A 12,947-nucleotide genomic window follows, 5' to 3' on the forward strand; every position below is an offset into this window, starting at 1 on the left:
TAGTATTCATAATGTGGCTGACAAAAGGCAGAACCTTGGCCTGTTTTATATACTACTGTAGCCTTAATAATGCTTACAACAGTGCAGGGCACAGAGCAAGTACTATTATTTGTTAAATGAATTAACTATTTATGTTTACCTATATATTTTTGAAGGTATAAATGATCTGTTTATGTCTTTCATCCATTTAGTGATTATAGCCTAAGAAACTGGTGATTCTAAGCTGTATCTAAGGTAACTCAAGAGTAAGTCTCTCACATTTCATGCAATTATGTTGCGCTATACAAAGGGATATGCTAGACAAATTGATATATAGATAGACTATACAAGCAATAAGTATGGAGACAACATGGTGCTCCAAAGAAACAGTTACTCCAGAAATGAGGGCAATAACTTTTAGGACATTCCCACAAGACATTACTTCAACGGAATTTTTAATAAAATTAAATAGAAATTCTCATTTCAATAAGAAATTGAGATTTAAATCTTTGTTTACCATACACATTACTACAAAGAAAAAGGCAAATTATTATAGCCTACAAACTCATTGCTGTAAATGCCATCTCTTTACAGCAGTGAAAGGCAAAACTTAGGGTGTCTGAGATAAAATGAGGCAGTATAGATTTCAATTACCCATTTTAATATCTTTGCATATACAAATCAATAATCAGAGTTTAGAAAAACCTTTTAAATATGCTTATACAATAGTCAAATGCCAGTTAGTTTAATGGTATTAGGTTTCATTTCCATACATCTGAAGAAGTACTGGGTTTTTGATAGTATAAAAAAAAAGAGTTCCAAATTTCAAAAATTTGTGTATATTGGCTTATGTATGATTACTGATTTATTGATATAAGCAATTCTATATATTTGTCAGGCCAGCTTCTGAGTTCTAAAGTCCCTACGTTATATAACTACATGAAAATTTAAAATAGTACATAAACATGTTTCATCATAGGAAAACTGGAAAATATAAGAGGCAAAAATAATGCAACTAAAAATGATCATAATCCTACTTCTGTTAAAGTTTCAGAGCATATGGCCTTTCCTATTATTTTATTTTATATAAAATATTAATGCCAACTAAAGCAGCTAAAAATGACTGAAAGGAATACTTAAGACCCTAAAAGCGGCAAGTGAATTCACTGAGCAACATTTTACATGAAGTGAGACAGTATGATGCCTGAGAAGAGCTGCATCACTAATATAAACCTGAATATTTAGCCAAAGGTTTTCCTTGTTAAATGCCTCTTACCTTCTCAAAATATAAAATGCCTCAAACAAATTTACATATGTAACTTATAAATATATAACAATTATATATGTACTTTATATATATAATTTATGCAATAATACAGAACAGACATGTGATATGACTGGAAGGCATGAGGCTAGATGTACTTGTAAATGTTCTAAAAATTAGTTCTAAAAATTAGTCACCATCTCTCCCCAATTAGAGGAAAAATACATCTTTTCTAGCACCTCTATGACAGAAATATTACATCTGTATAATTCATATTTTCTCATCATACACCTATGAGAAAGTAGGAAGAAAGAAACAGGATAAAGAAAAGAACATGGTGAGTAAAAGAAAGAACATTAAAGCGAGACTTATGTTACATGGCCTATGTATGTGGTTCAACAAATTATTTAACTTTTCCAAGCTTGGATTCCACATCTTTAAAATGTGAGCCATAATCTCTCTCTTAGAGTTGTTATAAGCATTAAATTTAAAGAATAAAGTACAGATAAAGCTAAAAAAGAAGATATTAGTATTTATCATTCTTTGGAAATAGGCAGCTGAAGCATAATGCGCTACTCAAGGCCACAGACTGAGCTACCCCTGGAATAGAAACTAAAATGTGATCTTGGATTCATGGATCAACCATAATGCCACAATAGATGCTCTGTACATCTCTAAACTAAGTGGCCTACAAAATCATAGTAATAATATGCCACTTACCCCTCAAGGTTATTGTAAAGATTTAAACAAACTCATCTTTGTAAAGCAATTAGCATACTGCCTTGCACACAGAATGCGCTCAATACTAGCTGTTGTTGTTGTTGTTGTATGTGATGGTGATGATGATGATGATGATGATGAGGAGGAGGAGGAGGAGGATGTCATAGGTAATAGAGGAACATGGAGATACATAAAGTAAATTTTAAGAGGCTGATCAGAATTTGGTATCTAGAGGGGATGATTTATGACGTCAAAGTGCAAGAATTAATCTACTCATGCTTCTTGCCTCAGTTCTGTCTATCTCTCTGTACCCAAAAGGATAGCTGTTATTTAATGGATGAAGTTATTCTCTTTACTGGAATATGTATTATAACAAGAGTACTAGTATAGGTCCTCTTACATATATGATGGGGAAAGGTACAGTATGTTGGAAAAGTGGTATTTAGAATATGAGAAATCTAGTGGTTAGTTCCTGTTTGAACATTTTACAAAGTATAATTTAAAAGTGTACTAAGTTATTGGATCCAGGAATTATAAATTTGAAGTACAAATTCCATCCCTCTATTATTTGTGCCTGAACTGTCAAACCCTACTAGATTAGAGACTCCTTTAAGGCAGGGACTGTAGAATAATCATCTCAGAACCGTGTTTTGAGAATGATGTTTAATGCCATCACACTGCTGCTTTCCATTTTCCAATAGCTATCAATAATGGCTGAAAATATGCTGACTAGGTGCAATAACATAAAATTCCTTGGAAAAAATAGTTTTACATTTACTTAAGAAATGAAGAGAAATAGATGTGGATAGTTAGTTAGCATGTAAATAATGGTCAGCCATCAATTCCTGACAACTCCAAATTGATTTCTCCAAAAGGACTAGGGTTAAAAAGAAAACAGAAAGTTAACAATTAAGGAAGGAAATTAAACGCTTTTTTTTTTCTTTTACGAAACTTCAGGAAAGTATGCTGAAGAACATCCTAGGCAGTCAAGGTGGGAAGCAGAAAACTGCTGCAATCTGCCGTAAAAGGAAACATTGCGCCAGGCTGTGATAAAATTCTACAAGGATAGATAACAACAAACTAAATCTTTGTCCTATGGACAAAAATGACTACTGAGACATTTTCAAAGATTAAGTGTGAAGGACCAATACCTTCTGGCTTGTTTTTGGAGTATACAGTTGCTATTGATCTTATAATAAAGAATTTACAACAGAGAATACTTCACTATCCACTAACTGTGGGTAAAGAATCACAACATTTCTTTAATCTTAGAATATCTGTCAGCAATTCCCAGTCTTTGTAACAATACAAGTTGCTTCACATCACTCTGAAACCTTGAGATCATCTCTGACTAGGAAGGAACAGAGAGGATAATAAGATCATTAACTCCTGAGAGAACAGGGTATGGAAAGATGAGTTGCAGCCTCTAATGCAAATGAAACCATGAAAAAAGAGAGTTAACTGGAGGAACAGAGCTATTGTTCTACCAGGCAAGGCTTTGATTTAGAAGTAGAAGCAGAGATTTTTATTCTGGCTTTCCTTAAATATACAAAGGCATGAAATACCGTTTGCTTTACTCTTCTTGGTTGTATGTAAGTAAGAAGCAGTGTTACATAATACAGTAAAGAGAAATGGAAGCCAAAAAGTAAATCTCAAATTAAAAAGTTTATAAATTTTTCTTATGATTTCTGTCATTTTAAAAATGTACCTCACTGGATGTATGGAAAAGCGAAAACATGTAAGTATGTAACAATAAGTGGTAAAGAAAAGAACACTAAAATCAGAGTTTCTATAAAATTTGGTACATGTCAGCTCCACAATGCATAAATGTTTCTATGGTTAGAAATAAATAACTTGAGAAAGTGTCAGTGTTAATGAAAGACAAAAATCTCAAAATCCTATTTGGGGAGGTTCTGTTTCTGTACAGTCAAGTAAGCTTCTCTATGTGATGGACCCTCTCACAGATAATAACCATAAACTCAAGGCTCTGAGGATTGAATACAATAAAGAGATTCTTGGAGGAGAGCTGACAATTGCAAGATAAGACCAGATTGGGATTTCTCTCTCTCTCTTTTTTTCCCCTGGCTTTTAGACTACAAGCAGACCACAGTCAGCACTGCATGGGGTCATTAAAACTCCAACAGAATACCTACAGTTTTTCTAGTCTGAAGTATCCAAAGACAGAGCTTGGGCAACAACAGTCTCTGAAAAGTGAGGGGAGGAAGATTTCCAGAAAAGAGAGAGAGAGCTAGAGGAGGTGGCCCAGATTCTGTGTATAAACTCCACTCAGATCTCTGGCTGATTCTGACCCATGCATACATGGAGCAGGCTGGCTAATGATAAAACAAGTAAACTGAACTGAACTGATGCCCAAGAGACAGAATTTTCCATTCAGTCAAACTAAGTTAATTGCCTGCTAAAAGAAAGATATTAACACTCTTTGAAGGAATATGACAAAATCCAGAGTATCCACTAAATAAAATGTCCATGATACAATACATGAAAATTAATCAATACATGAAGAACCAGGAAAATGTGACCCATTATCAAGAGAAAGATGGAAACCAACCCTAAAACACTCCAGATACTGTAATTAGCAGATGAGGAATTAAAAGCAGCTATTATAACTAGCTTCAGCATGGTAAAGAAATATATTCTCTTAATTTACAAAGGGAGGAAGTCTTAGCAGAGAAGTAGAAACTATAAAAAAGAACCAGGAGGAGCTTCAAGATGGCGGAAGAGCAAGACGCGGAGATCACCTTCCTCCCCACAAATACATCAGAAATACATTTACATGTGGAACAGCTCTTACGGAACACCTACTGAACGCTGGCAGAAGACCTCAGACCTCCCAAAAGGCAAGAAACTCCCCATGTACCTGGGTAGGGCAAAAGAAAAAAACAGAGACAAAAGAATAGGGACAGGACCTACACGTCTGCAAGGGAGCTGGGAAGGAGGAAAGGTTTCCATACACTAGGAGGGCCCTTTGTGGGCGGAGACTGCAGGGGGCGGAGGGGGGAAGCTTCGGAGCCACGGAGGAGAGCGCAGCAACAGGGGTGCGGAGGGCAAAGCGGAGAGATTCCCGCAGAGAGGATCGGTGCCAACCAGCCCGAGAGGCTTGTCTGCTCACCCGCCAGGGCGGGCGGGGGGCTGGGAGCTGAGGCTCGGGCTTCGGTCGGATCCCAGGGAGAGGACTGGGGATGGCTGCGCAAACACAGCCTCAAGGGGCTAGTGTGCCACGGCTATCTGGGAGGGAGTCCAGGAAAAAGTCTGGGGCTGCCGAAGAGGCAAGAGACTTTGTCTTGCCTCTTTGTTTCCTGGTGCACGAGGAGATTAAGAGCTCCGCTTAAAGGAGCTGTAGAGACGGTCGCGAGCCGCGGCTACCAGCGCGGACCCCAGAGACGGGCATGAGATGCTAAGGCTGCTCCTGCAGCCATCCAAGGAGCCTGTGTGCCCGCACAGGTCACTATCCACACCTCCCTTCCCGGGAGCCTGTGCAGGGTCCTGTTATCCAGGGACAACTTCCCCGGGAGAACGCACGGCGCGCCTCGGGCTGGTGCAACGTCATGCCGGCCTCTGCTGCCGCAGGCTCGCCCCGCACTCCGTACCCCTCCCTACCCGCAGCCTGAGTGAGCCAGAGCCCCCGAATCAGCTGCTCCTTTAACCCCATCCTGTCTCAGGGAAGAACAGACACCCTCAGGCGACCTACACGCAGAGGCGGGTCCAAATCCAAAGCTGAACCCCAAGAGCTGTGCGAAAAAAGAAGAGAAAGGGAAATCTCTCCCAGCAGCCTCAGGAGCAGAGGATTAAATCTCCACAATGAACTTGATGTACCTGCATCTGTGGAATACCTGAATAGACGACGAATCATCCGAAATTGAGGAGGTGGACCTTGGGAGCAAAGATACATATATTTTTTCCCCTTTTCCTCTTTTTGTGAGTATGTATGTGTATACTTTTGTGTGTGACTTTGTCTATAAAGCTTTGCTTTTATCATTTGTCCTAGGGTTCTGTCTGTCCGTTTTTATTTTGTATTTAAAAAAATTTTTTTCTTAATAATTATCTTATATTTTTTTAATAACTTTATTTTATTTTACATTATTTTATTTTATCTTCGTTCTTTCTTTCTATTTTTTCTCCCTTTTATTCTGAGCCATGTGGATGAAAGGCTCTTGGTGCTCCAGCCAGGTGTCAGGGCTGTGCCTCTGAGGTGGGAGAGCCAAGTTCAGGACACTGGTCCACAAGAGACCTCCCAGCTCCACGTAGTATCAAACGGTGAAAATCTCCCAGAGATCTCCATCTCAACACCAAGACCCAGCTTCACTCAATGACCAGCAAGCTACAGTGCTGGACACCCTATGCCAAACAACTAGGAAGACAGGGACACAACCCCATCCATTAGCACAGAGGCTGCCTAAAATCATACTAAGGTCACAAACACCCCAAAACACACCACCAGACGTGGACCCGGCCCACGAGAAAAACAAGATCCAGCCTCATCCACCAGAACACAGGCACTAGTCCCCTCCACCAGGAAGCCTACACAAGAAACTGAACCAACCTTAGCCACTGGGGACAGATACCAAAAACAACAGGAACTACGAACCTGCAGTCGGCGAAAGGAAACCCCAAGTACAGTAAGTTAAGCAAACTGAGAAGACAGAGAAACACACAGCAGATGAAGGAGCAAGGCAAAAACCCACCAGACCTAACAAATGAAGAGGAAATAGGCAGTCTACCTGAAAAAGAATTCAGAATAATGATAGTAAAGATGATCCAAAATCTTGGAAATAGAATGGAGAAAATACAAGAAACGTTTAACAAGGACCTAGAAGAACTAAAGAGCAAACAAACAGTGATGAACGACACAATAAATGAAATTAAAAATTCTCTAGAAGGGATCAATAGCAGAATAACCGAGGCAGAAGAACGGATAAGTGACCTGGAAGATAAAATAGTGGACATAACTACTGCAGAGCAAAATAAAGAAAAAAGAATGAAAAGAATTGAGGACAGTCTCAGAGACTTCTGGGACAACATTAAATGCACCAACGTTCAAATTGTAGGGGTTCCAGAAGAAGAAGAGAAAAAGAAAGGACTGAGAAAATATTTGAAGAGATTATAGTCCAAAACTTCCCTAATATGGGAAAGGCAATAGTTAATCAAGTCCAGGAAGCACAGAGAGTCCCATACAGGATAAATCCAAGGAGAAACACACCAAGACACATATTAATCAAACTATCAAAACTTAAATACAAAGAAAAAATATTAAAAGCAGCAAGGGGGCTTCCCTGGTGGCACAGTGGTTGAGAGCCCGCCTGTCGATGCAGGGGACACGGGTGTGTGCCCCAGTCCGGGAAGATCCCACATGCCGTGGGGTGGCTGGGCCCATGAGCCATGGCCGCTGAGCCTGCGCGTCTGGAGCCTGTGCTCCGCAACGGGAGAGGCCACAACAATGAGAGGCCCGCTTACCACACACACACAAAAAAAGAATCAAAAAAAAAAAAGCAGCAAGAGAAAAAAAGCAAATAACACACAAGGGAATCCCCATAAGGTTAACAGCTGAACTTTCAGCAGAAACTCTGCAAGCCAGAAGGGAGCGGCAGGACATATTTAAAGTGATGAAGGAGAAAAACCTACAACCAAGATTACTCTACCCAGCAAGGATCTCATTCAGATTTGATGGAGAAATTAAAACCTTTACAGACAAGCAAAAGCTAAGAGAATTCAGCACCACCAAACCAGCTTTACAACAAATGCCAAAGGAACTTCTCTAGGCAGGAAACACAAGAGAAGGAAAAGACCTACAATAATAAACCCAAAACAATTAAGAAAATGGTAATAGGAACATAGGTATCGATAATTACCTTAAATGTAAATGGATTAAATGCTCCAACCAAAAGACATAGATTGGCTGAATGGATACAAAAACAAGACCCGTATATATGCTGTCTACAAGAGACCCACTTCAGACCTAGGAACACATACAGACTGAAAGTGAGGGGATGGAAAAAGATATTGCATGCAAATGGAAATCAAAAGAAAGCTGGAGTAGCAATTCTCATATCAGACAAAATGACTTTAAAACAAAGACTATTACAAGAGACAGGAAGGACACTACATAATGATCAAGGGATCAATCCAAGAAGAAGATATAACAATTGTAAATATTTATGCACCCAACATAGGAGCACCTCAGTACATAATGCAAATACTAACAGCCATAAAAGGGGAAATCGACAGTAACACAATCATAGTAGGGGACTTTAACACCCCACTTTCACCAATGGACAGATCATCCAAAATGAAAATAAATATGGAAACACAAGCTTTAAATGATACTTTAAACAAAATGGACTTGATATTTATAGGACATTACATCCAAAAGCAACAGAATACACATTCTTCTCAAGTGCTCATGGAACATTCTCCAGGATAGATCATATCTTGGGTCACAAATCAAGCCTTGGTAAGTTTAAGTAAATTGAAATCGTATCAAGTATCTTTTCTGACCACAATGCTATGAGACTAGATATCAATTACAGGAAAAAATCTGTAAGAAATACAAACACATGGCAGCTAAACAACACACTACTTGATAACCAAGAGATCACTGAAGAAATCAAAGAGGAAATCAAAAAATACCTAGAAACAAATGACAATGAAAACACGACGACCCAAAACCTATGGGATGCAGCAAAAGCAGTTCTAAGAGGGAAGTTTATAGCAACACAATCCTACCTTAAGAAACAAGAAACATCTCAAATAAACAACCTAACCTTACACCTAAAGCAATTAGAGATAGAAGAACAAAAAAAAACCCAAAGTTAGCAGAAGGAAAGAAATAAAGATCAGATCAGAAATAAATGAAAAAGCAATGAAGGAAACGATAGCAAAGATCAATAAAAGTAAAAGCTGGTTCTTTAAGTAGATAAACAAAATTGATAAACCATTAGCCAGACTCATCAAGAGAAAAAGGGAGAAGACTCAAGTCAATAGAAATAGAAATGAAAAAGGAGAAGTAACAACTGACACTGCAGAAATACAAAAGATCATGAGAGATTACTACAAGCAACTCTATGCCAATAAAATGGACAACCTGGAAGAAACAGACAAACTCTTAGACATGCACAACCTGCCAAGACTGAATCAGGAAGAAATAGAAAATATGAACAGACCAATCGCAAGCACTGAAATTGAAACTGTGATTAAAAATCTTCCAACAAACAAAAGCTCAGGACCAGATGGCTTCACAGGCGAATTCTATCAAACATTTAGAGAAGAGTTAACACCTATCCTTCTCAAACTCTTCCAAAATATAGCAGAGGGAGGAACACTCCCAAACTCATTCTACAGGGCCACCATCACTCTATTACCAAAACCAGACAAAGATGTCACAAAGAAAGAAAACTACAGGCCAATATCACTGATGAACATAGATGCAAAAATCCTCAACAAAATACTAGCAAACAGAATCCAACAGCACATTAAAAGGATCATACATTATAATAAAGTGGGGTTCATCCCAGGAATGCAAGGATTCTTCAATATACACAAATCAATTAACGTGATACACCATATTAACAAATAGAACGAGAAAAACCATATTATCATCTCAATAGATGCAGAGAAAGCTTTCGACAAAATTCAACATACATTTATGATAAAAACCCTCCAGAAAGTAGGCATAGAGGGAACTATCCTCAACATAATAAAGGCCATATGTGACAAACCCACAGCCAACATCATCCTCAATGGTGAAAAACTTAAACCATTTCCACTAAGATCAGGAACAAGACAACGTTGCCCACTCTCACCACTATTATTCAACATAGTTTTGGAAGTTTTAGCCACAGCAATCAGAGAAGAAGAAATAAAAGGAATCCAAATTGGAAAAGAAAAAGTAAAGCTGTCACTGTTTGCAGATGACATGATACTATACATAGAGAATGCTAAAGATGCTACCAGAAAACTACGAGAGCTAATCAATGAATGTGGTAAAGTAGCAGAATACAAAAGTAATGCACAGAAATCTTTTGCATCCCTATATACTAATGATGAAAAATCTGAAAGTGAAATTAAGAAAACACTCCCATTTACCACTGCAACTAAAAGAATAAAATATCTAGGAATAAACCTACCTAAGGAGACAAAAGACCTGTATGCAGAAAATTATAAGATACTGATGAAAGAAATTAAAGGTGATCAAATAGATGGAGAGATATACCATGTTCTTGGATTGGAAGAATCAACATTGTGAAAATGACTCTACTACCCAAAGCAATCTACAGATTCAATGCAATCCCTATCAAACTACCAATGGCATTTTTCACAGAACTAGAACAAAAAATTTCACAATTTGCATGGAAACACAAAAGACCCCAAAGAGCCAAAGCAATTTGAGAAAGAAAAACAGAGCTGGAGGAATCAGGCTCCCTGAGTTCAGACTATACTACAAAGCTACAGTAATGAAGACAGTATGGTACTGGCACAAAAACAGAAAGATAGATCAATGGAACAGGATAGAAAGCCCAGAGATAAACCCACGCACATATGGTCAACTAATCTTTGATAAAGGGGGCAATAATATACAGTGGAGAAAAGACAGCCTCTTCAATAAGTGGTGCTGGGAAAACTGGACAGCTACATGTAAAAGAATGAAATTAGAACACTCCCTAACACTATACACAAAAATAAACTCAAAATGGATTAAAGACCTAAGTGTAAGGCCAGACACCATCAAACTCTTAGAGGAAAACATAGGCAGAACACTCTATGACATAAATCACAGCAAGATCCTTTTGGACCCACCTCCTAGAGAAATGGAAATAAAAACAAAAATAAACAAATGGAACCTAATGAAACGTAAAAGCTTTTTCACCGCAAAGGAAACCATAAACAAGACGAAAAGACAACCCTCAGAATGGGAGAAAATATTTGCAAATGAAGCAACTGACAAAGGATTAGTCTCCAAAATTTATAAGCAGCTCATGCAACTCCGTATTAAAAAAACAAAAACCCAATCCAAAAATGGGCAGAAGACCTAAATAAGAAGACCTTTGGAGACACTTCTCCAAAGAAGATATACAGATTGCCAGCAGACACATGAAAGGATGCTCAACATCATTAATCATTAGAAAAATGCAAATGAAAACTACAATGATATATCATCTCACACCAGTCAGAATGGCCATCATCAAAAAAATCTACAAACAATAAATGCTGGAGAGGGTGTGGAGAAAAGGGAACCCTTTTGCACTGTTGGTGGGAATGTAAATTGATACATCCATAATGGAGAATAGTATGGAGGTTCCTTAAAAAACTAAAAATAGAACTACCATATGACCTAGCAATCCCACTACTGAGCATATACCCTGAGAAAACCATAATTCAAAAAGAGTCTTGCACCAAAATGTTCATTGCAGCTCTGTTTACAATAGCCTGGACATGGAAGCAACCTAAGTGGCCATCAACAGATGAATGGATAAAGAAGATGTGGCAGATATTCAATGGAATATTACTCAGCCATAAAAAGGAACAAAACTGAATTGTTTGTAGTGAGGTGGATGGACCTAGAGACTGTCATACAGAGTGAAGTAAGTCAGAAAGAGAAAAACAAATACCGTATGCTAACACATATATATGGAATCTAAAAAAAAAAAGGTCATGAAGAACCTAGGGGCAAGATGGGAATAAAGATGCAGACCTACTAGAGAATGGACTTGAGGATATGGGGAGGGGGAAGGGTAAGCTGGGACAAAGTGACAGAGTGGCACGGACATATATACACTACCGAACGTAAAATAGATAGCTAGTGGGAAGCAGCCGCATAGCACAGGGAGATCAGCTCGGTGCTTTGTGACCATGTAGAGGGGTGGGATAGGGAGGGTGGGAGGGAGGGAGATTAAAGAGGGAAGAGATATGGGGACATATGTATATGTATAACTGATTTACTTTGTTGTAAAGTAGAAACTAACACAACATTGTAAAGCAATTATACTCCTATAAAGATGTTAAAAAAATAAGAGAAATTAACACAACATTGTAAATCAACTATACGTCAATTAAAAAAATAAATTAAAAAAAAGAACCAAATGGAAATTCTAGAACTGAAGAACACAGTAGCTGAAATGAAATGTCACAAAATGGGTTTAACAGCATATTTAAATGTTTAAACATGACATTAAATTTTTTGTTATTGAGGTACCACTGGTTTATAACATTATGTAAGTTTCATGTGTACATTATATTTCTATTTCTGTATATCCTACAGCGTGCTCACCACCAAAAATTTCTAAATATGACAATTTAAATGACTGTGTATATGTATACATACTATGTATCTACACACCCATACATATATAGTATATAGTAAATTGAAAATAGTTTAAAATGATAGAGTTAGTGAATTTGAAGATAAATGAATGGAAATTATCCAGTCTGAAAACTACAGAGAACAAAGATTAAAAGGAAAAAAAAAAAACAACTAAAAAAACCCCTCAAGATCTGTGAGATGACATCCAAAGGTCTGAAATATATGTAATGAGAGTCTCAGAAGAAGAGAAAAGGGGGCAGAAAAAAATATTTGAAGAAATGATGGCTAAATATATGAAGTCTGCAAAGGACATAAGTTTACATAATCAAGAAGCCCAGAAACCCTAGGCAGGATAAATATAAACAGAACCACATTAGGCCTGTCATATTCAAACTGCTGAAAACCAAAGAAAAAGAGAAAATCTTAAAAGCATCCAGAGAAAAACAATATATTACATTCATGGGCCAACAATCTGAATGATGTCTAACTTCTCCTCAGAAACTATGTGTCCAGAGTTGCCAATATCATCTTCTTACAAAGTAGAAATCAAGAATACTGCCTTATACTTGATAGAACAAGAAATATAGAAATTAAATGGCTATAATCAATAAAACAAAAAACAGTGACAATTTCGTTGGGAAGAAAACAGGGAGCAGTGCAAATAAGCTT

The 12,947-nt window shown here is 37.7% G+C and overlaps 1 protein-coding gene across 4 annotated transcripts in view; it reads right to left on the reverse strand.

Annotated features, from left to right (window-relative positions):
- Positions 1-12,947, reverse strand: part of TANC2 (tetratricopeptide repeat, ankyrin repeat and coiled-coil containing 2) — a 356,371-nt gene that overhangs the window by 191,979 nt on the left and 151,445 nt on the right. The window lies entirely within an intron of this gene.

The sequence above is a fragment of the Mesoplodon bidens genome (genome assembly GCF_964165515.1).
Source record: "Mesoplodon bidens genome assembly, chromosome: 19".
Classification (NCBI taxonomy): Eukaryota; Metazoa; Chordata; class Mammalia; order Artiodactyla; family Ziphiidae; genus Mesoplodon; species Mesoplodon bidens.